Source organism: Lissotriton helveticus, chromosome 6 (genome assembly GCF_964261635.1).
Source record: "Lissotriton helveticus chromosome 6, aLisHel1.1, whole genome shotgun sequence".
Classification (NCBI taxonomy): domain Eukaryota; kingdom Metazoa; phylum Chordata; class Amphibia; order Caudata; family Salamandridae; genus Lissotriton; species Lissotriton helveticus.
In genome coordinates this window covers 1,854,414,339-1,854,436,014 of record NC_136067.1, presented here as the reverse complement: position 1 = coordinate 1,854,436,014, position 21,676 = coordinate 1,854,414,339, and positions in this window count along the sequence as shown.

The following is a 21,676-nucleotide window of genomic DNA, read 5'->3' as shown; positions in this document are numbered from 1 at the left end:
GCAGTGAAGATTGTTACATCCCTACAATCCTAACTGACTCAGGGAACATGGTAGAAATTCGAGTTTAGTATGCCTGAACTCAGAATAATAAAATACATCTTTTAGTAAAGTTTATTTTAATATTCTGTGTTTGCAAATACCACTTTTAGAAAGTAGGTATTTGCTTGCCTAACCATTTGAGCCCGCCTCTGCTGACTTGAGTATTCCTTGTCTGGGTTTGTGTGTGACAGGGCTGGGGAAATTCCAGGAGACAGTTTGGGACAGCCCAGTGGTGAATAGGGAGATTTACCTCCAGATGGGAGGGGGAGAGTGCGCCTGGGACCTGAATAGGGCTGGGCCTTCCGTCCACAATGCTGGCTCCACCCCCTGTGGCTTGTCTGATGTCTCTGCCCTGCACAGTAAAAGGAGAAGGGGAATATTGTTAACAGAGTACTCCAGAGCTGCATCTTCCCTCCCAGTGCTGGCTCCACCTCCTGTGGGGTGTCTGATGTTTCTGCCCTGCACAGTGAAAGGAAGAGAAGAGTTATGTAAACACAGTGCTCAGGAACTGGTTTAAACTAGGCAGAGGCCTCTCTGCCTTCAGAGAACAAAGGATTTTTTGGTATAAATATTGGTACCCAGTCCCACAGACTTTAGATCACTTCTGGAACAAGAAACCTTTCTGCCAAGGAGAAGAACAAAGGAAGCTGCAGGAGTTTGGACTGCCCCTCTGCCAGTGTGCTGTTTGCTGGGTTGGCCTGCAGTGGTTGCTTTATTGCCAAGGGAATGGAGAAGGAACTTTGTAAGGACCTTCATCTACAGAATATTCTCCAAGGGCTTGAACTGTGCTTGCCTCCTGCTGAAGTCTCAGGGCCAAAAGACTTCACCTCCTGCTCCTTCCTGAATTTCCTTGCTGGGAATTCTGACTCCAGTCACTTGCGTGCCGCTGGGAGCTGGGAGCTGGAAGCGCGACGCATCGAGAAGAAGCGTGTCGCCACCGCAGCTGAAATCATTGCAACGCCGTAGAAGCGAGAGTTCGTCGCATCTCCCTGGAAGTGTGTGTTCATCGAAGCTGCCTGCTGTTGCATCGCCAGAGAAGCACGACGCATCGAGAGAGCTGTCATCGCATCACCGGAGAAGCGCATGGCAGGGCCTGTCGCGGCTCCAAAGTACAGAGTCGTCGCATGGCTGCCAGGGCGTCATCGCATCGTCATCGCATCGCCGCATCAAGGGCGCCATCTTCTCGCATCACAACTGGATCATCGCATCGGCATCGCATCGCATCAAGACGCCATCTTGCGCACCGCAACAGGTCGAGAATCTACGCATCACCTCCGCACCGGTAAGGCTCACGATGAGTCCCCTACTCTGCGCAAGCATTGAGGAAGGACGCAACCGTTCCCCTGGGTCACGGAACCGATGCATCTCCCCTTTTGCGAGCCTTCCAAGAACTTTGTCGCATTTACCATCAGCTTGAATTAAGAGACTTTTATCATCTTTTAAGTAACCTTTAGTATAGTATTGTGGATTTTTGTTGTTTGTGGTCTTGTGTTTAAGTCTATATAAAGAATACCTACTTTTATAAAACCTGTATTGTGTCCATTTGTAGTGCTATCACTGTATGACTGTGTATATTCACAAATGCTTAACACACTGCCTCTGAGATAAGCCTGTCTGCTCGTGCCAAGCTATCAAGGGGGTGAGCAGGGGTTATTAAGGAGAGTAATCCCCTTGTCCTGACTTAGAAGTAAGAGTCCCTATTTGGACAAAGGTGATAACCATTGCCAACTAGAGACCCCCAGATCTAACATTGTTGGTCAGCGGTGAGGATTTGGACTTTGCATTTGTGTTTCATATACAGTAATTTGTGTACACTACTAGTGAGTGCAGACCAAACGCGACCACATATATTTTTTTTGATAGAATCCTTTTTCCTTGGAACTGTTATTTTTTCTAAAGACTCCCAATTCTTACTACCATGGGTAGACCAGCATCTGTTTCATCTATGGATCTTGATTTTGAGGAAGAGAGGTTGGAAACCTACTCTGTGAAACAGCTCAAGTATCTCTGCAGGAAATTGAAAGTTGCTACACCAAGCGTTTCTAAAAAGGAAGACTACCAAAAGGCGCTGAGGGCCTGGGTAGAAGCCAGAAATGTCCCTGATCTTGTTGTGGAGCCTGTTGGGGATACAGATGGGCAAATTGATGGGCTAGAATTACCAGCCAGGGGAGGGGTGCCGTCCCCGCCTGGCAGCAGCATCTCTTCCAAAGACCTGCCCCCCAGACAACTGGAAGACAGGGAGAGAAATAGAGCACTGAAGCTGGAGTTGGCTAAGCTTAAGATGGAGGGTCAGAGGGAAGCAGAGAATAAGAGGTTGTCTTTGGAAAGAGAGAGAATGAGAATGGAGCATGAGAGAATGTTGAGGGAGTTAGAGATCAAGGCCAAGGGCTTAGAGATCAATTCCTCTGGTGGCAGCGCTCCATCTGTGCCTTCAGAAGGCAGGGTACATATTCCCAAGGATGTCATCAAAGATTTTCACAAAGGTGAAGATATTGGTCAGTGGTTTTTAGCCTATGAGATAGCAATGTTGGCCCACCGGGTCCCTGAGAAGGATTGGGGACCGGGGTTGTGGGGCCGCTTTGTCACTGAAGGTAGGGACACCTTGTCAGACCTGCCCAAAGAGCATAGGATGTCTTATAACCACATGAAGGATGCACTGATGACAAGGTATGGGTTAACTCCAGAGCTCTATAGACAGAGGTTCAGGAATTGTAAGAAACTGGAGGGAACCACTTGGGTAGAATATGTGTCTTTCTTTTGCAGAGCCATGGATGGTTGGGTGAGGGGTAGCAATGTTGATAATTTTTCAGCTCTCTATGATTTGATTGCCAGGGAGCACTTATCTGCTAATTGTTTTCCAGAGCTACGCCAGCACCGTGTTGATAGCAAGTTGACTAATCCTAGAAAGCTTGCTGAGGAGGCGGACCGCTGGGTCAGTACCAGAGTCCACAAGGGTCTTGTGGGAGACTCCGCCAAAGGTGGGAGGGTCCCCAGCAGAAGAGTGGGGGGGACTAGGGTAAACAGAGGGAGTTCCAAAAAGGTCCCCAAGGAATTCCCTAGGGGAACCGGGGTAAGGGTTCCCAGCCTCCCCCTTAAAAGAAGTAAGGACCCCCAACAGGTAAACCTGTGAATAGGGGGCCTGTTACCTGCTTTCAGTGTAAGCAGGTGGGACACCGTTGGTTTGATCCCCAGTGTCCTCACAAAGGACAGTATGTGCCACCCCGTGCACCACCCCGTCAGATGGCCAGTGTAGCCCTGTGTGGGGACGAGATGGGTGCCCAAGGTGGGTGGGGTCCCGCAGAAATGTAATGTCCCTTGTCTCATTAGCAGATTTTGATATGGTCCCTAAAACTCAGCTGCCTGATTACACTAAAAAATACAGGCAGTGAGTGACCATCAATGGCCATAGAGTGGAGGCTCTCAGAGACACAGGAGCAAGTGTGACAGCTGTCAAGTGCCACTTGGTCTCTGAGGAGCAGGTAGTCCCTCATGAATTCTTCCCAGTTGTTGCCGCTGACAACACAGAGAGCCATTGCAAGGTGGCTCAAGTTCCCTTTGAGTGGGGGGGGGGGTCTCTGGTACTCTTCAAGTAGCTGTGAGGCCGTCCATGCCTGTTGATTGTCTGCTAGGCAATGATTTAGAAAGCTCCCCTTGGGCTAAGGTGGAGAGGAAGGTGCATTTGGAGATGTTGGGTCTGCCTGAGTGGGCATGTGTGACCACTCGGTCTAAGGCAGCTAAGGGTGTTTAAGAGGCCCTTTAGCCTGAAAGTATGGCCCAGGGATCTGCCTTAGAGAGAAGAGGTCAGGGGCGTGGGAAACCAGCCCCTATTGTTCCCACGGTCCAGGAGGAGGCAGACCCTGAGGGGGATGCCCTGGAACCCACTGGTGAGCAAGTTTCTGAACTGGGGAGCCTACCTGAGCTGACCCATTGGCAGCAAGAAGGGCGTCCCTCCAGGGAGGAATTTTGTGAAGAGCAAAGAAGTGCCCTTCTCTTGTAGTTTGAAGCAACAGGCCACAAACTAGGCATCAGGTGATCAGTCTGGATCACATTGGATCTACTGGGAGAATGGTGTCCTGTATAGCGAGCCTAAGGTTGCTGAGCCGGGGTCAGCCCGTGTGCTGTTGGTACCCCAGCGCTTCAGAGCCTTCCTACTGGGTTTGGCTCATGATGTTCCATTAGCTGGTCATCTGGGGCAGAACAAGACCTTTGAAAGGCTTGTCTCCCACTTTTATTGGCCCCAGATGAGAAAGAGTTCAGATACTCATTGTAGGACTTGTCAAACTTGCCAGGCAAGTGGGAAAAGTGGAAGGAGGCACAAGGCCCCTCTCCAACCTTTTCCCGTGGTCTGTACCCTCTTTGAACGGGTGGGCATTGACATTGTGGGGCCACTGGACCCCAAGACAGCCATGGGCAACAGGTTTATCCTGGTCTTGGTCGACATGCTACCCGGTACCCGGAAGCCATTCCACTCAGGACAGTGACGGCCCCCGTGGTGGGACGTGCACTGATGGGGATTTTTTCCCGTGTGGGGTTCCCCAGAGAGGTTGTCTTTGACCGAGGTACAAACTTCATTTCAAATTATATGAAGTCTCTGTGGAAGGAGTGTGGTGTTACCTACAAGTTCACCACTCCTTACCACCCACAAGGTAATGGGCTGGTTGAAAGATTTAACCGGACCCTTAAGGGCATGATCATGGGTCTTGAAGAACCAATGAAGCGTAAGTGGGACATCCTCTTGCCATGACTTCTGTTTGCCTACCGAGAGGTGCCGCAGAAGTCTCTAGCGTTCAGCCCCTTTGAGCTTTTGTATGGTCACCCGGTAAGAGGACCTTTGAGTTTGGTAAAGGAAGGCTGGGAGCAATCTCCCAGGAAACCTCCCCCGGATGTATATAGCTACATGCTGGCCTTCAGAAACCAAACCAGGCGTTTCAGGGATCTCGCTCAGCCGAATCTGGAAGCCAGCCAGGAAGAGATGAAGCGGTGGTACGATCAGAATGCCACTCTGATTGAGCTTCAACCTGGACAGAAAGTTTGGGTCATGGCCCCTGTGGAGCCTTATGCGCTCCAAGACAGGTGGACTGGTCCATATGAGGTGGATGAGCGCAAGAGTGATGTCACCTATCTGGTGAACTTGCAGTCTCCAAGGAACCCTTTGAGGGTCCTTCATGTCAACCGCCTGAAGCCCCACTTAGAAAGGTCCAAAGTGGGCATGCTCCTAGCGACAGATGATGGAATGGATGAGGAGACCGAGCCTCTTCCTGACCTCCTGTCTGCAACAGAGCAAGATGGGTCAGTGGGTGGTATCAGTATCTCTGCCACACTGACCCCTGATCAGCAGCAAGATTGTCGCCAACTGTTGGGGCAGTTCTCTGATCTATTTTCCTTGGTTCCTGGTGTCACAGATTGGTGCGTCCATGATGTGGACACTGTTGACAGTCCCCCTGTGAAGCACAAGGCTTACAGAGTGACTGACAAGGTTAGGGCTTACATTAAGAAGGAAATCTCCAAGATGTTTGCTTTAGGGGTCATTGAGTCTTCCAACAGTCCTTGGGCCAGCCCAGTGGTCTTGGTCCCAAAGGCTGCCTCGCCAGGTGCCACACCTGAACTCCGGTTCTGTGTGGACTACAGAGGGCTCAATTCAGTCACCAGGACTGACGCACACTGCCATCCCCAGAGATTATGAGCTCATTGATTGTCTAGGAGCTGCACGGTACCTCAGCACGTTTGATTTGACGTCTGGGTACTGGCAGATCACCTTGACCAATGGGGCTAAGGAGAGGTCAGCATTCTCCACACCAGATGGGCACTACCAATTTCGGGTTATGTCCTTTGGGATGAAGAATGCCCCTGCCACCTTTCAGAGGTTGGTCAACCAAGTGTTGGCTGGACTGGAGGATTTTAGTGCCGCCTACCTGGATGACATTGCAGTGTTCAGCGCCTGTTGGGAGGAACACTTGCAGCACCTCTGGGAAGTGTTGATGGCACTGCGCAAGACAGGCCTCACGATCAAGGCCAGTAAGTGTCAGATCGGGCAGGGCTCCGTTGTGTACTTGGGTCACCAGGTAGGAAGCGGCCAGGTGGCACCCCTAAAACCCAAGATTGATACCATCTTGACATGGGAACCCCCAAAGACTCAGACACAGGTGAGAGCCTTTTTAGGACTCACAGGGTACTACAGGAGGTTTGTCAAAGGGTATGGCAACATTGTTGCACCTTTGACTGAGCTGACTTCCAGGAAGCAGCCCAAGAAAGTGAACTGGACTGACACCTGTCAGAAAGCTTTTGATGCTCTGAAGACTGCCATGTGCACAGCACCTGTGCTTCAGGCACCCAACTTCTCCAAAGAATTTATTGTACAGACAGACGCTTCAGAGCATGGTGTGGGGGCTGTTCTATCACAGATTACTGAAGAGGGCTTTGACCAACCTGTAGCCTTCATCAGTAGGAGGTTACTTCCACAGGAACAGAGGTGGAGTGCAATTGAGCGTGAGGCATTTGCTCTGGTTTGGGCGCTGAAGAAGTTGAGACCATACTTGTTTGGGACTCACTTCCGGGTTCAGACCGACCACAGACCCCTCAGATGGCTGATGCAGATGAGGGGTGAGAACCCAAAGTTTTTGAGGTGGTCCAGGGTATGGACTTCACAGTGGAACACCGCCCTGGTACAGAACACTCCAACGCTGATGGTCTGTCCAGATTTTTCCGCCTTAGTGAAGAGAACTCCCAAGGGGAAGTGTAGTTCTCCCCACATTTCAGCTGGAGGAGACACGTGTTAGACCTGACATCATTGGCGCGAGTCTCCCTTCCATTTTTTGACGGATTGCCCCCTTTGTTTTGACATATTTTTGCTGGTTGTATGTTGGGCCCTATGCCACTGCTAATCAGTGCCACAGTGCAAGTGCTCCCTATGTTAAATTGATATAATGATTGGATTCCATGATTGGCTTATTTGATCTACTGTCAACCCCTAGTACAGTGCACCATGTGTGCAAAGGGCTTGTAGAGCAAATGCTGCTGGTGGGCTTGCAGCACTGGTTGTGCCACCCACAGAAGCAGCTTGTAAAATGTGTCTCGGGCCTGTAATTGCAAGGCCTGTGTGTAGTCTGTGACTACCATGTCGACTTGGCCAAGTGCACCCACTTGCCAGTCCCTAAAACTTCCCTTTACTTCATATTAAACACCCCTATGGTAGGCCCAAGGGCAGGGTGCATTGTAAGTATAAGGTAGGACATGCTCTGATGTGTGTAGCATGTTCTAGTAGTGAATGACAGCCATTTTCGTTTTTCACTATTGAAGGCTACCTGTTCTCATAGACTAGAATGGCAGTGAAGATTGTTACATCCCTACAATCCTAACTGACTCAGGGAACATGGTAGAAATTCGAGTTTAGTATGCCTGAACTCAGAATAATAAAATACATCTTTTAGTAAAGTTTATTTTAATATTCTGTGTTTTCAAATACCACTTTTAGAAAGTAGGTATTTGCTTGCCTAACCATTTGAGCCCGCCTCTGCTGACTTGTGTATTCCTTGTCTGGGTTTGTGTTTGACAGGGCTGGGGAAATTCCAGGAGACAGTCTGGGACAGCCCAGTGGTGAATAGGGAGATTTACCTCCAGATGGGAGGGGGAGAGTGTACCTGGGACCTGAATAGGGCTGGGCCTTCCCTCCACAATGCTGGCTCCACCCCCTGTGGCTTGTCTGATGTCTCTGCCCTGCACAGTGAAAGGAGAAGGGGAATCATGTCAACAGAGTACTCCAGAGCTGCATCTTCCCTCCCCTGTGCTGGCTCCACCTCATGTGGGGCGTCTGATGTTTCTGCCCTGCACAGTGAAAGAAAGAGAAGAGTCATGTAAACACAGTGCTCAGGAACTGGTTTAAACTGGGCAGAGGCCTCTCTGCCTTCAGAGAACAAAGGTTTGTTTGGTATAAATATTGGGACCCAGTCCCACAGACTTTAGATCACTTCTGGAACAAGAAACCTTTCTGCCAAGGAGAAGAACCAAGGAAGCTGCAGGAGTTTGGACTGCCCCTCTGCCAGTGTGCTGTTTGCTGGGTTGTCCTGCAGTGGTTGCTTCATTGCCAAGGGAAAGGAGAAGGAACTTTGTAAGGACTTTCATCTACAGAATATTCTCCAAGGGCTTGAACTGTGCTTGCCTCCTGCTGAAGTCTCAGGGTCAAAAGACTTCACCTCCAGCTCCCTCCTGAATTTCCTTGCTGGGAATTCTGACTCCAGTCCCTTGCGTGCCGCTGGGAGCTGGAAGCGCGACGCATTGAGAAGAAGCGTGTCGCCGCCGCAGCTGAAATCATCGCAACGCCGGGGAAGCAAGAGTTTGTCGCATCTCCCTGGAATCGTGTGTTCATCAAAGCTGCCTGCTGTTGCATCGCCGGAAAAGCGCGACGCATCGAGAGAGCTGTCATCGCATCACCGGAGAAGCGCATCGCAGGGCCTGTCGCGGCTCCAAAGTACAGAGTCGTCGCAAGGCTGCCAGGGCGTCATCGCATCGTCATTGCATCGCCGCATCAAGGGCGCCATCTTCTCGCATCGCAACTGGATCATCGCATCGGCATCGCATCGCATCAACACGCCATCTTGTGCACCGCAACAGGTCGAGAATCTACGCATCACCTCCGCACCGGTAAGGCTCACGACGAGTCCCCTACTCTGCGGAAGCATTGAGGAAGGACGCAACCGTTCCCCCGGGTCACGGAACCGACACATCTCCCCTTTTGCAAGCCTTTTGTTCACTTTGCGTGCCGCATCCAAGAACTTTGTTGAGAACTTTGTCGCATTTACCATCAACTTGAATTAAGAGACTTTTATCATCTTTTAAGTAACCTTTAGTATAGTATTCTGGATTTTTGTCGTTTGTGGTCTTGTGTTTAAGTCTATATAAAGAATACCTATTTTTATAAAACCTGTGTTGTGTCCATCTGTAGTGCTATACATTCACAAATGCTTAACACACTGCCTCTGAGATAAGCCTGTCTGCTCGTGCCAAGCTACCAAGGGGGTGAGCAGGGGTTATTAAGGAGAGTAATCCCCTTGTCCTGACTTAGAAGTAAGGGTCCCTATTTGTACAAAAGTGATAACCATTGCCAACTAGAGACCCCCAGATCTAACACCGTTCAATGCAATTTCTAGTGTGAATGTGTGCAGCATTGTACCGCCGTTCCTGTGGTGTGGCAGGGTTGAGGTATGGGGTGAGGAGGTACTCACGGAGGCCGTAGGCGCAGTTACCTGAATGAAAGGAGCAGAGGGTCAGTGCCTGTTATGCGCAGTTACATGGTCTCGACGTACTGTATGTGGGCATGTGTACTTACCTAGGAGGTGTCCTTCGCCATAGTCCCCCTGGCCAAGCAGGTGTGTATGCCACTGTGCCGGAAGATGAAGGAATCATGCGTGCCCCCTGGGTATTGGGCCACTATGTCAGTGATGATTGTCTTTGCATTGCAGACCATCTGGATGTTCAGTGAGTGGTAGGACTTGCGGTTCCGGTACATGTACTCTGTCTCGGCGGGTGGGCAGATGTGGATGTGGGTACAGTCAATGCATCCAATTACATGGGGAAATTGTGCAATGTTGTAGAAGGCAAGCTTTCTTTGGTTTAAGTCCTGTTGGGTGGTTGGGAAGGTTATGTAGTGGTGTATCCGGGTCAGCATTGCGCCCAGGAAGCACCGTAGGCAGCGTGACAGTGTGCTCTGGGAGAATCCCCCTGCATATGCAACTATCCCCTGGAAGCTTCCGGAGGCGAGGAGGTGAAGGCAGCACAGGACATGGACATGGGTGGGCATGGCATTGGTCCTCCTTGTTGGGTGCTGCATCAGGGGGTCAAGGTCTCTGAGGAGCTTGTGAATCATTGCCCCATTTAGCCTGCATTTGGAGTATATCTCCTCTTCAGTCTGGCCCAGGAGTGTTATCCGCAGCCGGAAGATGCGATCCTGAATCCTGCGTTGGTTCCGGGCTGCGCGTTGGAGCCTCAGCCGCCTTGCCACGATGTATAGACCTGGCATTGTGAATGTACTCATGCTACTACTGTGTCTCCTTAAGTGTGTTTGTTTTGCTCCGCCCATTGTTCCTGTTAGAATTTTTTTCCAATTGAACTTCATGTTTACCATCTGGTTTGACTTCTCCTTAAATTGCGACTCGCATTTAGCGATTTTGTTTTTTTTCCGCAATTTGCGATATTTGATGAATTGCATTAGCGATTTGTTTGCGAATTCGCAAATTAATTCACAGAATTAGTGGAATATCGCTATCACAGATTCGCTAAGGGGGTCTACTTTGATTCTGCGAATTTATGTTTGCGAATTCGCAAATTGCTGGGTTTATACTTCATGAATTGCAGAAGCTGAAATTGCGATCGCAATTGCTGTTTCGCAGCTATTGCGATCGCAATTTCGGTTGACGAATCTATGCCATAGTCACAACAATGCTGAATATGGTTCATAGACAACTCTCTAAGAGCACTAGGTGGCTGTGCGAAGGGCAGTAAAGTGGATACTTTTTATGGGATGTAGAATTCGATTATGAAGGAGCATACCTTGAGTATTTGTTCTTTAGTTTTGCACCAACAACAAGTGAACTTCAAGCTGACTGATTCCAGATAGCTTGGAAGGGCTGCCGATTTGTTGGTACACACAAGAGTATCCAAGCACACTCAGGGAGGTGTTATCAAGAAAGTGCAGGTCAGGCCCTCAAGAGGGAAAAGAGGGGAGAAACAATGGTATAAAGAAGGCATCCCTAAGGTACTCATAAAGTCTGAGAAGGAAGGAGACTCCCAAATTCCCACTAAGAAGAAATGGGGTGGGTATAAAGGGAAAGAATTTTGATCCTATCAAGGCCAAGGTGTGCTGTGACTGCCATCAGCCAGGGCACAAGAAAAGAGACTCTGCCTCTCACCAGTGGGTAATCTCAAGGAACTGCAAGTTGGGCTGTCAATATCGACCATGAGGTGAAGTACCATCCTGTGGTGATTGCCATGAGAAGTGGGATGTGGTGTCTAGTCCTTGGACGGTAGCTGTGAGCCCTACCATCCCAGTGGAATGTCTGATGAGCAATGATCTAGAAACTTCTACTTAGGTTAAAGTGGAAATAAAGACTCATGGTAAAATGCTTGGCCTGCCTGAATGGAAGTGGGTGGCCACAAGGACCCAGCTTGCCCATGAGCAGAGCTAGGAGAACCTGGTGTAGTAACAGTGGCCTAGGTCGCTGCAGTCAAGAGGAAGAACAGTGATTGTAAAAATCTTACCTTCAATTCGCAGGGCTCAGAAGGGGTCTGACCTAGAGGGAATGGACCTGGAGCCTAAGTGGGGGAAAAGAAACAATGGTGTGAGACCTGCTTAAACTCTCAAAGTTGCATAGAGTTGGAGGACCCTCTCAGGAGGAGTTCTGATGACGCAAGGTAGTACTTAACATTTGAGGGCTTGTAGTGCCTGGCTGAGACACAGGAGCAAGTGGATATCTGTGGGAACCACAGGATCTACTGTGAGTATTATGTCCTGTATAGAGAGGCCAGGGACCCCATATCTGGTGCCACCAGGAAGCTGATAGCCCCTCAGTAATATTTGGCCTTCCGACTGGAATTGGCCCATGACAGACCCCTTATCTGGAAACCTTAGCCAATGCAAAGACATGGGAGAGAATATTTAACCACTTCTATTGGTCCCAGATATCCCAGAAAGTGAAAGAGTTTTGTCACTGTTGAGAAACCTATCCAATGAGTAGCAAGACAGGGGGACAGTCTGTCCTAATTCCACTGCCAGTTGTGGTTGCATTTCAAAAGATGAGGAGTTTACTTTGTTGGGCCCCTAGACCCTAGGCCAGCCGCAGAGCACAGGCTCGTCCTCATAGTAATGTATAATGCCACTAGACACTCTGAACAAGTACCTCTGACAACTGTGACAGGACCCATTGTGACCAGGGCATCCTTGGTATTTTTACTAGAGTACTGTTCACCATGGAGGTTATTTCAGACAGTGGGACAAACCTCATGACTACGTACTTGAAGGCCAGGTTGGATGAGTGTAGGGTGACTTCATCATACCTTATCACCCCCAAACCAATGGGCGTGTTGAGTGATTAAACAAGACCCTGAAAGACATGAGCATTGGTCTAAATGAGAAACTCGGACAGAAGTGGGACATCCTATTGCTCTGCCCTTGCTTGTCTACAGGGAGGTATCACAGAGGAAGTGTGCTTCAGTCCTTTTTAACTTCTGTTCAAGTTCAAGTTCAGAAATTTGTATAGCGCGCTACTCACCCAGAGGGTCTCAAGGCGCTTGAGGGAGGGGGGTGCTTTACTTATCGAATATCCAAGTTTTTAGTTGTTTTCTGAAGGAGAGGTGGTATTGTGTAAGGCAGAGGTGGGTGGGGAGAGAGTTCCAGGTTTTGGCCGCTAAGTAGGAGAAGGATCTTCCCCCCATGGTGGATATATGGATGCGCGGGATTGCGGCGAGGGCTTGATTGGACGATCGTAGTTGACGGGTGGGGGTGTAGAAGGACAATCGCGTGTTGAGGCATTCGGGTCCTAGGTCGTAGAGGGCTTTGTGTGCGTGGGTGAGGAGACGGAACGTTATTCTCTTGTTGACGGGGAGCCAGTGGAGGTCTTTCAGGTGACCGGAAATGTGAGCTTGACGGGGGATGTCCAGTATGAGTCTGGCTAAGGCGTTTTGGATGCGTTGGAGTTTTTTCTGTAGTTTGGCTATGGTTCCGGCGTAAAGGGTGTTTCCATAATCCAGTCGGCTTGTGACCAGTGCGTGGGTGACCGTTTTTCTTGTTTCGGTGGGGATCCATCGGAAGATTTTTGTGAGCATGTGTAGAATGTTGAAGCATGATGATGAGACGGCGTTGACTTGTCTGGTCATCGAGAGGGAGGAGTCCAGGATGAAGCCCAGGTTACGTGCATGGTCCGTAGGTATGGGTGCGGTTCCCAGGGCCGGTGGCCACCATGAGTCGTCCCAGGCAGAGGGGGCTGAACCTAAGATGAGGACTTCCGTTTTGTCCGAGTTTAGTTTTAAACGGCTGTTCTTCATCCACTCAGCTACCTTTTTCATTCCTTCGTGTAAGTTGGTTTTGGCGGTATTTGGGTCTTTGGTGAGGGAGAGGATCAGCTGGGTGTCGTCTGCGTAGGAGATGATGTTGAGGTTGTGTTGGCGCGCGATGGATGCTAGGGGACTCATGTATACGTTGAAGAGGGTGGGACTGAATGATGATCCTTGTGGTACGCCGCAGATGTCGCCTGTTGCTGCGATGAGGGCGGTCTCGGTGCTGTGTTTGGCTCGGAAGCCTGACTGTGAAGGGTCGAGGGATTTGTTGGATTCAAGGAAAGCGGCGAGCTCACTGTTGACGGCCTTCTCGATGACTTTGGCAGGGAATGGGAGGAGCGAGATGGGGCGGTAGTTCTTAAGTTCAGTGGGGTCTGCTGTGGGTTTCTTCAGAAGGGCGCTGAGTTCGGCGTGTTTCCAGCTTTCCGGGAAGGTAGCGGAGTTGAAGGAGCAGTTGATGACGTCGTGGAGATGTGGTGCGATAATGGAGTCTGCTTTGTTGAAAATGTGGTGGAGACATGGGTCGGTTGGCGAACCTGAGTGGATGGAGTTCATCAGGCGGATGGTGTCTTCAGTGGTGATTGGGTTCCAGGCGCAGAGGTTAATAGAGTGTGGTTTTGGTTCGGGGGTGGGTGGAGTGGACTGGTCGTCTGACTGGTTTTCAAAGCTGTTATGTATGTCGGCGATTTTGTTGTGGAAGAATGAGGATAGGGAGTCGCAGAGGTCTTGGAAGGGAGTGATGTCGTTGGTGCCGGCGGTGGGGTTGGTAAATTCTTTGACAATGTTGAATAGTTCCTTGCTGATTTGGGCGTTGTTGTCAAGTCGATCCTTGAATGCCGATTTCTTGGTGGATCGGATCAGTTGGTGGTGTTTGCGGGTGGCGTTCTTGAAGGTGGCCAGGTTGTCAGAGGTTGGGTCTTTTCTCCAGGCTTTCTCGAGGGTACGGCAGAACTTCTTGGATTTCTTAAGTTCATTGTTGAACCAGGGGGCTTTTTTGCTACCTTGCTTGATTTCATGGTTTTTCAAGGGTGCTAGTTCGTCGGCGCGGTGGGTGATCCATTGTGTGAGGTTGGTGGCTGCTTGGTTTGGGTCCGATGATTTGGCAGGAGCGTTTTGGTGAAGCGATGTGAAGAGCTGGGCGGTGGTAATTTTGTTCCAATTTCTTCGGGGAATAGGTTGTGGGGGGTTGTGGGTCGTGGTCTTTTTGTAGTTGAAGTGAACGCAGCTGTGGTCCGTCCAATGGAGAGCTGTGGTGTGATTGAAGGAGATGTGCTTGCTGGAGGTGAAGAGCGTGTGTCCGGCATAGTGTGTGGGGGTGTTGACAAATTGTACGAGTCCGAGGTTGTCCAGGTTGTCCAGAAGAGTGGTGGTGTTGCTGTCGTTTTTCTTTTCCAGGTGGAAGTTGAGGTCTCCCAGTAGAATGTAGTCCTCGGAGGGGAGAGCATTTGGGCTGATGAAGTCAGTGATGTCTTCGCTGAATTGTGTGCGAGGTCCTGGTGGTCTGTAGATGAGGGTGCCTCTGAGTGTGGTCTTGGGGTCGGTGTGGATCTGGAAGTGAAGGTGTTCGGCGGTAGCGAGGTTATCGTCGGAACTGGTCGTGATGCGGATGGTGTTCTTATGGACGATGGCGATGCCTCCTCCTGTTTGGTTGGTGCGGTCCTTTCGCATGATCTTGTAGGCGTCCGGGATGGCTATGGCGATGTCGGGTGCTGATGAGGCGTTCATCCAGGTTTCTGTAAGGAAGGCGACATCCGGCGATGTAGTGTCGAGTAGGTTCCAGAGTTCAATGGCGTGTCTGTGGACCGAGCAGGTGATGAGCAGGATGCACTTTAGGTGGTTAGTGTCGGAGCTCTGTTTGGAGTTAGTGGAATTGGTGTGGGTCCTGATGCATTCGAACTTGCTGGAGTGGCAGGTGAAGGGTCCATGGGTGTGTACTGGGGCTGCTTGGTAGCATTTTGGTGGACGGCCGGGGTTAAGGGCTGAGAGGGTTGCGGCGTCGTATGTTATGCGGGCGGAGTGGATTGTGCGGGGGCCAAGGGGTCTGGCCCTGGGCGCGGTCCAGGCGCGGACGGGCGTAGACAGGCTTACCTTTGGCACACCTTCGGCGCGCATGGGGCGCTTCCGCTGCGCGTTAACGCTGCGCGCAAAGGCATCTGTCATAAGTGGATAGTGGAGGGGGAGGGGCGAGGGAGGAGCAGCTGGGAGGCGGGAGCGGGGTGGAGAGCCGGGCAGGGAGCCACAACAACAAACAACAAAATGGCAGCAAGCCAAAAGCGAAACAGGATTGGGGCACAACCTTAATAAACGCGATGAAATTGGCAGTGGCACCGGCACAATCAGGCACAAATGAATTAATCAGGCAAAGGCAGCACAGCACAATTGAATGATCGTGAATGCGCACTTTCGCTATATAGCGCTACGATATAAATATCATAAGCAATCAGGCACTAATAATTGTTGCAGCAATGCGAGGTAGCAAAGGGCAATCTGGCAGTATAGCGCTACGATACCACAAGCAGCAAGCAGAGCAGGGAGCAGCATGAGGAGCGACCGCTTCTCAAGGGATCAGGACGGTCAAGTAGGCAACTGTATATGCACCTTGTGAGTGGTCCTTTGACACTTGACTGAAGGGGCTCAGGTGAGGCCTGCATTGCCCACCCTTGAGGGCCACTTTCAGTTTAAAGTAATGCCATTTAGGCTAAAGAATGTCCCATCCACCTTTCAGAGCCTGGTCAACACCATCCTCTCTTGGTTAAAGAACTTCAGTGTTAAAAATCATGACAGCATTGCTGTCTTTACCTTCGCCTGACAGGACCACTTGGCTCACTCAAGGAAGTGCTTCCGGCTCCTTAGCAAGTACGTCTATCAAAACCAGCAAGTACCAGATACAGCACTCTTGGAAATGACTATCCTCTGCATAGTATACCCCCAGATTTTAGCTTTGACTATTATGGTGGCTGTATAACTCTGTGAACTTTACCTCTGCTAACCAGTGGGTAGAGTGCCTGTGCTTTTCCTATCAATATGATGAAATTGGCATATCCCTGATTGGCATATTTAACTTACTTAAAAATCCCTTGTCTATGGTACAAACGTGCACCAGGGGCCTGTAAGCTAAATGTCACAAGTGGAGGTAATTACCCATGGTGCCATCCACTACAGTGACAGTGTAAGTATGACTGCAGGCCTACCATGTATAGCCTGGCAGTACCATTTTACAGATGCAAATCCGACCTCTCAAAAGAACCTCTTTTTGTGGCCTAAACCTTCCTTTTCAACATCATTAAGCCATCCCTAGGTAGGCTTCCTGCAGGGTGATTGGCATTTAAAATCAGGACATCTAGAACTTTAATGTTGAACATGCCCTTACAGTGCATTGGGATACTATGCTATATTTAATAATGTTATCTCCAGTAAGGAAACAGCTGCACAATTCATTCTTGGACTTTGTGAAATATTTATTACAACCCAATTCTCCAGTGAAGCCAGATTTGTAATATATATTTTGAAAGATATACTTTTAGAAAGTTACCTTTTTTCTGCCTAAAGCCTCTGGATACCCATTTGCATCAGCTTCAACTGTCACCTGGCAGCTGAATAGCCCCCTTAATGAGGCATGAAAACTGTTCCAAGATCAAGACAAAGGTTTGAGTGTGGGCAGGATGACCATGTGGGCTGTGTCCAGGAATTTGATTAACTTCAAAGAGGCCTACCCTGTCACATGCAAATGTCAACTGACACCTGGGCAGAATCCTTCTTTCATCCCCCAGTCAACCAGTTACTAATTTCAGTGGAAGAGAAGCTGCCGTGAAATGCTTTACAGTGATCGCAGAGGAGGGGTGAGCACAGGAGCTATGCATGGGGGAGAATGTATCTGCTATGGCTTTGGTGTATTGGGGCAGGGTGGGTTGCATTCAGTGAATGCTTTTCAGACAGTACCTGGGGAACACAAGGTGTCCCTGTGCATTTCCCAGTTCAAACCGGTTGCTGGGGCACTCAGCCCCAGCTCTGGCACAAAACTGGACAAAGGGGAAGAGGTGTAACCACCCCCTCCCCAGGTCCTCCCATAGGTGGGACCATGGAGTTAGTCCAACCCCTAAACTTAGTATAAGTATAGGAACCCAGTTACTAAGACTTTAGATTATCCTGGACGAAACTCTGATACAGAAATCTTGGACCTTCGACATTCCATATTGACTGGAAGATGGAAGAAATCTCCCTTGGAGTCAAGGAGTGACTTCGCTGTTCAAACAGGCACCAAAGAAGCATCTTGCAGGTCTGCATTTTTGAGCCTCCCGCTGGATCCCAAAGAATCTGTGACACAGAAAATGGACTTCCAGACATCTCCGAGGCTGACACGAGTCCCCAGCAAAGCTGAGACATGTAGCTATCACGAGAGACGTGGGACCGGAACTCCTGAACATCCTGCACATTTGCAGGTGCATCAACTTCCCGACCATTCCCGAAGTTGTGCATTGGGCTACTTGTAGTCCAACCCCTGAGCACCTTTTACTTCGAAGATTGTGAGCCTACACTCCACGAGTGTCCTGTGGGCCCGCTTTTGGCATTTCTGCTTGAGGCTCCTTTGCGATCCCTAGTCCGTTGGCTAGTGGGTCCCCACAAAGGTAAATTCTTTGTTTCTTGGACTTCCCTGGTTGCTCCAGATGTGCCCTGGCTTTCCTCCAAAGGGTGAGTCCCTCAGACCGTGCTGGTCTGCTCCAAAGCCAATCTTGTCATCTTGCGTGGGTTGCTGTTGCCAAGGCTTGTTAGGTCCAATCTGGATACCGATGCTGCAGCACTCGACATCCTTTGTGGGACAGCTCGAACCCAGCTCCTGGTCATCGTCGACGCCTCCTGGTCCTCGTGGCTGAAGAGTCAAACTTCACCTGCATCACTTGAAAGCACCCAACATCGGCTGGCATCTTCTTGTCGCCTTCCTGGTAACTGGCTAGTGACCCAGACTCTGTCCCCTCTGCTTTCGAGTTCTTCACATCTCCGATCCACCCTTGGATCCATATGGACACTTTTATCCTTGACGCCTGCAGCACTTCTTTGCAGTCCGCCATTGGAAATGATGACAACACGAAAAGACACCTATGCACCCGGCTTCCCTGGGTGAGGTAACACAAGTACTTTGGTGCTCCCGTTGGTCTTGGGTCTCAAAGTGACCAGTACTGAATGGGTTTTACCCTACTCCACTCCTAAGTGTCCTTAAACTCTAAACTTTCGTCAATGGTGATTCGCGGTTGTGTTTAGACACTGGGCGCGTCCCCCGTGGGTCTCCTGCGTCCCTACCTTGGGTGGTTCCTGCTTGCCCCAGCGGTTCTACAGGCCCTAGGCCTTTTGTCTATGCTTAGAGTAGAACTTATACCACTTTCTTAGTATATGGTTTGTGAGGCCCCTAGGGAAAAATGTATACTGTGCTAATTTACTGTGTGCTATTTAAGTTCTTGTATTGTACCTTTACTTCTAGCCTCATAAAGCAACTAGAGGGGTTGTGTTTAGAATAAATACATATATATTTGATATATACCTGGTGTGGATCTCCTTTCATTTGATTATTGAGGGGATAATAGACTGGTAAAACAAGCTGCTTTACATTCCTTCAAGACGTAGCCTGAAGGCTGCTCTCCACAGCTACCTCTAGGATAGCTTTCTATAAAGGTTGTCTTAAACCCACCATCAATAAGGGTCTTTTGAACTGGTGCAAGGTGTCCACTAGAATAGTGGACATCATATGCCAGGCCAACTTCTCACACCTTTTCTATAACTGCCCAGCTGACCAGGCCCAACTGGACCTGCCCTGGACCCTGCTGGTGGCCTTTGCCGGAGCGAGTTATGACCCCAAGTGCTACACACAAGGCCCAGGACCCTTGGCTGGTGTCAGAGTGTACTCCTTTTAACTTTCCCTGAAACTTGGGACATAGGTACTTTTTGGGTCAAAAGACCTCAAGGGGACCAGGACCAGCCTGCCAAGCTGATATGTTGAAGGTGCATTGCTGCTGTGCCAAAGATTCAGGTTGCTTCCAGTCTGAGCTTTTCTGCAGCTGCAAATCCTGGTTAGTTGGACCTTATGAAGTAAGCATCCAGTTTCATGGAGCCTCCTTTGGCTACAGCTTGCAGCCTTTCTTCATGTGGAAGCATCCAAGCTCAAAAAAGTCACTAACTCTGAAGGTAGAAATCTTCCTGGGCAAAGGCGCCAAAAGTATATGGCCTTCTCTGGGCACAACATTTTAATTTCACCCCTCTGAGTTTTCCCACCAAAAGTCAGCAACTTCAAGAGACCTCATTCAGCACCCCTCTGACATCTTGTAAACTGTTTCAACTACATCCTGCTTCTTTGCCCCACTGAGGACTTTTGCCTTTCCATTTTAAAGACAAAAGTTAAAAGGTAAAACTTCTGACCGGGTCGAATCTGGTTTCTTTATCCATTGTGGTGAACCTTAAAGCATAACCAGATGAGCACAGGTGGCTCCTCATGTTTTTTGGTGCTATTTTCATATTTTAAATTACAACATTCATAATTTTGGTTTCTCTTATTTAATTTTTGTTGTTTTGGGTCATTGTATTTATTAAAACTGGCTCTATTTATCTAATTTGGTTTGGGATTTTTCTTGTGTTGTGTTTTGACTATATTATTGTTTTAGTATTGCATATATAATTTACACATTGCCTCGAATTTAAGCCTGTCTCCTTTGTACTATAGCTACCATGGGGTTGCTTTAAGGGTTTACCCTGACAAGAATTGTGGTTATCACTCAACTAATGCCCCAATTTCTTACAAGCAGGGATTTTTGTGTATCTAGGCCACCAAGCTTGTGAGGAAATGTATAGCCATTCTAACCCAAGATTCATATTATTAGAGCCTCCTAGCCCTCCGGAGCCCCAGTTTCAGATGAGGGTTGTTACCAGAGGTTTGTCAAGGAGTATGGCACCATTGCAACCCTCCTGATAGAACTGACATCCAAGCAGCAACCCAAGAATATGATCTGGACAGGGTAGTGTCAGAAGGCATTTGGCACCCTGAAGTGCACTGAACCAGTCCTCTAGGCAACTTCCCAAGGAGTTTGCTGTCCAGTCAGATGTTTCTGAGCATGGAATAAGGGCATACTACAACAGGTAAATAATGAGGGCCATGATCAGCCAGCTGACTTTATTAATAGGTGCCTTCTCCCTCGAGAGCAGCATTGGAGTGTGTTTCAATGGAGACCTTCCCTGTGGTTTGGTCACTGAAGAAACAGAGACCATACCAGTTTGGGATTCATTTCAGAGTTCAAACTAACCACAGACTTCTTGGATGGCCGATGGAAATGAGAGGGGTGAATTCAAAGCTCTTGACGTGGTCCATTTGGCTATAGTGAATGGAGTTTACATTGGAGCACAGACCCTCGAATTGACCGCATTAAAGCAGATGGCCTTTCCAGGTTCTTCTGCTTAGTTGATGAGAACTACCAAGGTAAATACTACGTTGCTCCTCACCTTTTTTATCTACAGAGCAGGTCAGTGTGAGAAGTGCCTCTTTTTGCATGTCATCCATTTGTTGTGAACTGATGCTGATGGTTTTTTAAACACTTTCTGCAGTGGGGTATTGCAATACAGTCCCCAGTGCATGTGCTCTGACCCCTAAACATGTTAAAATGGTTAATCCCCAAGTTAGTTAACTTTCCAATGAGGCCATATTATATGTAGGAGGAAATATATCAATGGCAAGTCGTTTTAAATGGCACATATGGACTGCAGTATATTTTGTGCCATCCACTCGGCTGTCAAAGAAAACATAGCGTAGGGCCTACATGTGCAGCTTGACTGCTGCAGCTTTAAACCTGTAGGCAGGCCTGTCAAAGTAACCCCTTCTAGATAGGTATGAAACCTCCTTTTTTAAACATCAAATAAGTCACCCATTAGTATCCCTCGTAGTTCACGATGTAGAATGCTTCATATTAGACAACAGGACTACAGGTGTTTGCCTGGTCGGGGTCAGAGCTGCGTTCAATGCCCGACCGGTCCTCGCCTAAATAGAATTTTGGATTGTTTTAACCTCTGTTGTTTTTTAATCTTTGAATAATAATCATTGAAGACCCTGTTTTTAAACATTATTGCTGCTAATTCTCGCTAGTTTGTACACTTCCCTTTCCTGAGGGGGCGGCCATCTTGGGGAGCAGTGGGTTAGCGGTCCAGTCATCGCACGCTGCCTATTAAGGAACATGCAGATGCGCTTGTTTGCCTGGCCGGAGTTGGAGCTGCGTTCAATGCCCGACAGGTCCTCGCCTAAATAGAATTTTGGATTGTTTTAACCTCTGTTGTTTTTTAATCTTTGAATAATACTCATTGAAGACCCTGTTTTTAAACGTTATTGCTGCTATTTGCACACTTCCCTTACCTGAGGGGGCGGCCATCTTGGGGAGCAGTGGGTTAGCGGTCCAGTCATCGCACGCTGCCTATTTAGGAGGCACGATGACGTGGATGCGCAGAGGACGCGCCACAGGCGCCTCGAAGGGATGTATGACGGAACAACGCGCGCTTTTACAACGCGTACCGTTACCACGCAGGTTTTACAACGCAAGTCGTTACAACGACTTGTGTTGGAGGGCGC